This window comes from Myotis davidii, unplaced genomic scaffold, assembly GCF_000327345.1.
Source record: "Myotis davidii unplaced genomic scaffold, ASM32734v1 scaffold840, whole genome shotgun sequence".
Classification (NCBI taxonomy): Eukaryota; Metazoa; Chordata; class Mammalia; order Chiroptera; family Vespertilionidae; genus Myotis; species Myotis davidii.
In genome coordinates, this window is record NW_006291973.1 from 8,629 (window position 1) to 15,871 (window position 7,243).

Consider the following 7,243-nt stretch of genomic DNA (forward strand, 5'->3'; position numbering starts at 1 on the left):
CTATATATATATAGATTTTAACTCACAGCGTGGAATGCTTGGCAAGCACTTTCCCTCCAGCACCTGGTCTTGGAGAACTCATGTCCTTCCAAGGCTCTGTTCACCTCCTTCAGCTGCCACACAGAGTAAATTGCATCATGTCCGTGGAAATCCTTTGCAGGCTCCACGGGTGTGTCTTTTTTTTTTTAATATATTTTATTGATTTTTTTTTACGGAGAGGAAAGGAGAGGGATAGAGAGTTAGAAACATCGATGAGAGAGAAACATCAATCAGCTGCCTCCTGCACACTCCCCACTGGGGATATGCCCACATTCCCTTTACCGGAATCGAACCTGGGACCCTTGAGTCTGCAGGCTGATGCTCTATCCACTGAGCCAAACCGGTTAGGGCCATGGGTGTGTCTTTACTTCACTGCAGTTCCGATTATCCCAATATAAGGAGAGACACCCTCATTATCAGGTAACACCACCGTGGTAAGACCCCTGCTTAGCCTACTATAGCGGTTTTAAATAGGCTATGGGTTGCCCTTTGCCTCAGTGGATAGAGCCATGGCCTGTGGTCCTGGGTTCGATTCTGGTCAAGGGCACATTCCTGGGTTGCAGGCTTAATCCCCAGTAGGGGTCGTGCAGGAGGCAGCAGATCGATTCTCTCTCATCATTGATGTTTCTATCTCTCTCTGCCTCTGCCTTTCTCTCTGAAATCAATAAAAAATATATTAATAAAAATAAAAATAAATAGATCATGAAACAAACGTTGATGCTCTCCATCCATCCAGTCCCCTCACACTCTTTTCACCCTCTGCCTCCACACACTCTGCTGGGGTCTGTAAAATGGGGTCAGGATTTCTACTTCAACCAAGGCGATGCTTCTGCAGGGCCCTCTTTCCCCGCCCATCTCTGTCCCCAGTCCTGTGGGGTCTCTCCTTCCCTCCCCTCCATCTAACTTGGTGGGCCCTGCTCTGCCTGCTCCTTCTGCGACTTCCTGTCTGCAGCCTCCTCATTTCTCCTCCCCTCTGGTGGTGGAGCTCCCCAAAGGCTGTGTGGGGGTGTGGGGAAGGGGCTGTGTGAGGCCATGCAGAGCTGTGCCGGGACCTCAGTGGAGAGCTGGGGTGACAGGTCATGGGGAGGAAGAGGGAGGGACATGGAACCTGTCCTGTGGGAGAGGCACCAGGCTCCTCAGCTGCCCCCACCCAGCAGCTTTTCTAGGCCCCTGCGCAGCTGTTGCCCTCTGCCCCTTGCTGCCTCCCACTTCCTTTCAAGTTTTGGAATCAGTTTCTCCCACCCAGCCCTGCCCCCCTCTCTGCTGAGTCCTCAGAGCCCGAGGCCACCTCTTGGCCTCACCAGGTGTGCCTGGCCCATCACCCCATAATGGTGCTACCCATTCTCCTGGAGTAGTTAATGAAACTTAACAAAAAGAAGCAGCTCTGAAGATTATAAATTGCGCACTGAGAATGCCACAGGCTGCGGAGGGCTGTGCAGTCCACAGCTCTCGGACCACGTGTAGCAACCTCCAGCACCAACCTGTCCCTCCTGGCTCCTGCCCCTGCCTGCCTCCGCCCAGGCTGGGGCCAAAACCTGGGAGCTTCCTAAGGGCTCTCACCTCACACCTCACTTTCCAGTCCAGCCCACCAGCGGCCGCAGCAAGCTAACCTACTGGTGGTCAGTGTGGATCATAGCGGCTGGTCCAGCAGCTGAACTCCCAGTCAGGGGACAATTTGCATATTAGGCTCTTATTATATAGGATTAGCAAGTGAAGCTGAGGAAGAGTAAGAGATGGTCAAGGGGCCTTGGATGGCTAGCTCAGTTGGTTAGCAAGATGTCCTAATATGTAAGAAAAAAAAAAAAGATGTCCTCATATGCCAAGGTTTTGGGTTTGAGTCCCAGTCAGGGCACATACAAGAAACAACCAACCAATGCAGAAATAAGTGGAACAACAAAGCCTTGGCTGATTTTGCTCAGTGGTTAGAGCATTTACCTATGAGCCGAAGGGTCTCAGGTTCTATTCTGGTCAAGGGCACATACCTTGTACCTTAGTAGCAGGCTGGATTCCAGGCTCCAGTTGGTTGGGGTGAATGCAGGAGGCAAACAGTTGATGTTTCTCTCTCTCTCTCCCTTCCATTCTCTCTCTATAAAAATCAATGGGAAAATATCTTCGGATGAGGATTAACAACAACAATTTTAAAAATCCGATCAATGAAAAAAAAGCCATTGTTTATCTTTTTTTTCTTATGTACAGATTATTTTATTGTAAAAATGTAATAATTATAAATCGGTCTGTAGTAAAATCAATGCTGTTAGCATAAATGTAATTCCAAGTTGTTGTTTTTATAAATCGGATCAGTTCCAAGCAGAAATAAGCATGAAGCCATGATGGTGTTGAGGTTATCTTCAAAAGACACTAAGGCATTAAAAATGTGTTTTTCCTATAAGAAACTCAGAAAAATTAAAAATTCTGAGTGGATTATCTTTTCTTCATATATAACAACCGTACTTTCATAATAGGCCATGAGATGATATGTAAACATACTAATTTCACCCAGATTTTTTTCTTACCAAACGAAATTATATTTCTGCTAGAAACTTTCATTCTGATCATTTCAAGTGAAGAATCCAACCAATTGTCAAAAGCAAACACATTTCTTTTAAATGATTCTTAAGCCCTAACCTTCATTGTCCCTTTCATTTTCATTAAAGGCCATTATTATATAACTAGGGGCCCAGTGCACAAATTTGTGCACCTTGAAAGGACCTGTGGGCCACGAGGCTGTGGTGGGCACAGGCACAGGTCTTGGCCCATTCTCTGTGCCCCCACCCGGCCCCTCCTGCTGCAGTCCCTGGTCCCCTGTCTGCTGGGAGCCCCTCTCATCGCTGCCACTCCCTCACACTGACTGACAGCACAGGGCAATTGGGGCCGGCACCATCAGCGGGTGCAAGCAGTGGCTGCTACCCCAAACACCCCTCAGGAGCACAGGGAGGCAGAGAAGCCCTCAGGGGTAATAGGGGCCAGCAGCCACTGTTCACACCCACTGATGGCGCCCAGTGATCGGGAACAGTGCCGGGTGCTGGCAGCGGGTGCAAGCGCTGGGTGGGACCTTGGCATGTGGTAGCAAAGAATTTTTAGTAATCACCAGAGGCTCGCCCTGATGACAGCAACCGGTGCCTCTCCTTGGTCTGGCACCCTTGCTCACTTGCTCCACCATCCTGTCGCAGCCGACACCCGCCATGTTCCACTCACGTCCCCAGGTGGTCAGCGCATGTCATAGAGATGAGTTGTTCGGTTGTTCCACTGTTCGGTCTACAGTGGGGCCTTGACTTACGAGTTTAATTCATTCCGTGGCAGAGCTCATAACTCAAATTACTCATATGTCAAATCAATTGTGAACGAGTGAGACACGTGACGCTGGGCTGATGTTGTGGCGTTCACTGTGACGTTCGCTGCGCCAACTAACAGTGGGGTATCTGAAGCTTGCTCGTAACCCGAATTTTAGCTCGCCACTCAAAGCAAAAAATCGACTGAGAGACAGCTCGTATATTGAAAAACTCGTTAGTCGGGACACTCGTAAGTCAAGGCCCCACTGTATTTGCATATTAGGGTTTTATATATATAGATTTGCTATGAAAACTGGATTATCGTCTGAAAGACTTGCATTTGCCCATCTAGCACAGCAGAATCTTCTATCCAGTGATGAGTGCGTCAGTGGATTATGGGTATGAATTCCATGCTTTGCTTCATAGGCAGAGAGCAACTCGGCACCAGACCAGGGCTCTGACCCTCACAAGTTAGCTTTCTCCCTTGCAGCCAGGTGAGACCCATGCTACATAAAGGTGTGAATCGCGTTCTTAGGCTTCTGGGCATTGTACTAGTCCAACAGAGCATGGATGCGGGCCCCATAGTCAGGATGGACATTGCTTAAGTTCTTGACCGCTTTCCTCTGGATGAACAGCTGGGCGTCCTTCAGGTGGCTGGCGATGTTCTCACACAGGCGTTTCCTCTGCTCCCCATTCAGTATACTCATATAGAACGTCCGCACCTGAGAGACGCTATCACCATTGGCAGTGTTGTAGCGCCGCACGTCCCCGAGGCACAGGTGCTGTTCTCCAGGGTGAACTTTGGTTGTTGTTCTGGGGCACTGGGGTAGTAGTTGGGAGCACCACCCTGGTGGTCGACCATGCACATGGAGCCGTCATGCTGGTAGTTGGCCACTCGAGCACGGTAGGGACAGTTCACAGGGATCTGAAGGTACTTGGGTCCCAGGCGGTGGCAGTATCAGGATAGGAAAAAAGGCAGCCTGAAGCGTCTTGTCAGGGCTGGGCTCAATGTCAATGCCATGTGGCATGTTGCTCGGGTTGAGGGCCAACTGCTCAACCTCAGCAAAGTAATTGACTGGGTTCCGATTTAAGACCAATTTACCAACTGGGATAAGAGGGTAGTCCTTGTGAGGCCAAATCTTGGTAACATCGAATGGATTAAATGGAGAACTTTCTGCCTGACTGAAGGTCATGACCTGGATGTAAAAAGTCCAGGAGGGGTAGTTGCCTGTGGCGATGGCATTAAAGAGACCCTGGAGCCCATAGTCAGGATCTTCATGGGAGAATCTTGCTGTATCTTCAACCAAAAGGTTTTTGATGCACTGGTCAGTCTTATAATGGAATTTGCAATAAACGGCCTCTCCTTTCGCATTAACCAGCTTGAACGTATGCGACCCATATCCATTCATGTGCCTGGGTCCATCTGGAATCCTCCGATCACTGAACAAGAAGACAATGCAGAGACTCAGGCCGCAGGCTCCAGAAGTCCCAGACCATGTCTGGGTCCTTCAGGTGCGTTTGAGGGTTTCTCTTTTGGCTGTGGGTGAAGGAACAATATGGCATCCCTGATGAAGAAAATGGGGGTGTTGTTCCCAACAAGATCCCAATTACCAAGCTCTGTGTAAAATTTCACTGCAAACCCACGAGGGTCAGCTGAGCCCGATTCTCCAGCAACAGTGGAGAATTGAACTGCAATCGAACTCTTTCCAATATGCTCCAACACCTTCGCCTTGGAGTATTTGGTAATGTTGTGCGTGACCTCAAAGTAGCCAAAAGCCCCTGCTCCTTTAGTATGCACAACTCTCTCAGGAATCCTTTCCCGGTCAAAGTGAGCCATTTCATTGGTGAAAACCACAGCTTGAACCAGGAGGGGCCCCTGTTGTCATAATATTAAGTTTGTCCCCTATTTGAATACCGGCCCCAGAGGTGAGGACATCAGGTTTCTGCGTGTTCCACTGCTCCTTCCAATGCTTCATCTGGTCGTTGGCTGGGTCCTAGGAGTTCCCCATGGTGTCAGGCTTGGGTTGCAGAACATTGCAGGAGGCCTCGGCTCATGCCACCTTCTGCAGCCAACGTGGCTACTGCCCCTGTTTATCTTAATATAAGAAAATGTATTTAGGAAATGAATTTTGTGTGACATTCAATTTATTGAAGTATATATTACCACAGATGAACACTTTCTTTTTAAAAAATCTTTATTGTTGAAAGTATTACAGATGTCCCCATTGTTTTCCCCACTGACCCCCTCCACCTCCAACCAACCCTCCTAAGTCTTCACCACACTGTTGTCATGTCTGTGGGTTATGCATATACGCATGTAGATTCTTTGGTTAATCTCTCCTCACCCACCCGCCCACCCCTACCTTCCCTCTGAGATTCGTCAGTCTGTTCCATGCTTCTGTCTCTGGATCTATTTTGTTCAACTGTTGTCTTAAAATTTCAACATTCTCTGATAATCACCATTATCAGGGAAAAGAAATGTTATCAATTTTTCATCTTTGAAGACTATCAAATTCCAGAGAACAGTGAGCAAGGCAGTACTTCAGAAAATACATGACATGTGGCTACTTAACCTAACAATTTAAAGTTTCTGACAGCCCTTACTTTAAATTATATCTACAGAGCTTTTCTCTACCAACTTAACTTACCTCTGGCTTTGCATTTACAGGTGCTTAACACAAGAAGGATGACTAGAATTTAAAACAGTTATGAAAATGTTGGAATTACGTTTTGTTGCTTCATTTATTTCCAACCAATAATTGAGGGCTGGTAATAAAATATTGGTGACATTAGCAATGTCCATGAAATATAGCACTGTGTATACAAGAAACCTAGGGCTCTCATCAACCTATGAACATGCTTTTGTCTTCGATGATTTGCGTCTGTTAACTCAATAAACCTGTCTTTATCCTAAGTACTCAGAAGTAATCAACTGGGGCTCAATCTGTTTTTTACTTAAATGATGTTATCTGTGTTTCAAGACATGATTAAATGGTGTTTGACCAACTTCCATTAAATCCCACTCCGCCGCTAGGGGGAGACGCAGGCGGGCGGCGGCGGCACCCAGAGACCCGCAGTGGGACCGGCTCCAGTGGCGCCCCCAGGGCCTCCATCTTGGCCTTGGGGAAGGGAGCGGTGTCTGGGTCTCCTTGCCGTCTCCAGTCTCTGGGCCCCACACGGACGCTGGGAGCAGGCTGTCCCTTGGCCCAACGGCACAGCGCGGCGTACCGGAGTCAGCCCGGGGACACGTCGCCCAGCCCCACAGACCCGGTTCCGAGTGGTCCCGACAAGATGGAGGACGCCGTCTCCTCCCGCAGCCATGACGGGCGGCGGCGGTGCTCCTCACGGGATGAGGCGCGGGTGGACATGCGTCCGCCCCAGATCGCTCGGGGACGCCTTCGCCCGTCGCCCGACCCGTTGGCCCCGGGCTACTCCTGCCCGTTGCCCCGCACGGGGCCTCCAGCCTCCAGGATTTGGACAGGAGGGCGTAGGGGACATCGAGGCAGCGTCCCTCCCCGGGCAAAATGCTGGGAACCGCCGCGGCGGACTGGACGCCCGGGCCCGAGCGAGGGCAACCGGTCCGGCCTCAGTGTCTCGGACTCTCCGGACACAGCAACTTCCTGCCCATAGTCCAGGGATGGAGCTCTTGACCAGGAGGCGGCAAAACACGGTCAGGGGACAGGCCCGAACGACCAGGTGGGGGCGGGGCAGGAGGAAGGAGGTGGCCGGGCGGGCTGGCGGGGAAGCGAAGGCCGAGGGTGGGACCGATGCATGATGGACAGCTTCACGGGCCATCCCTTCTAGGTATTCCTGAAGGAAGGCAGATGTAGCCAATGGACGCGCCCCGGGCCGGACCTCCACTGCAGCCATTGGGAGCCTGGGAGGCAGGGCCTGATCCGGCCTGGCCGCGCTGTCGCCGCCTCCCGCTCACACAG

The 7,243-nt window shown here is 50.4% G+C and overlaps 1 pseudogene; it reads right to left on the minus strand.

Moving 5' to 3' along the window:
* Positions 1-3,681: 3,681 nt before the first annotated feature.
* Positions 3,682-5,317, minus strand: LOC102762552 (annotated as a pseudogene).
* Between the last annotated feature and the right edge of the window lie 1,926 nt (positions 5,318-7,243).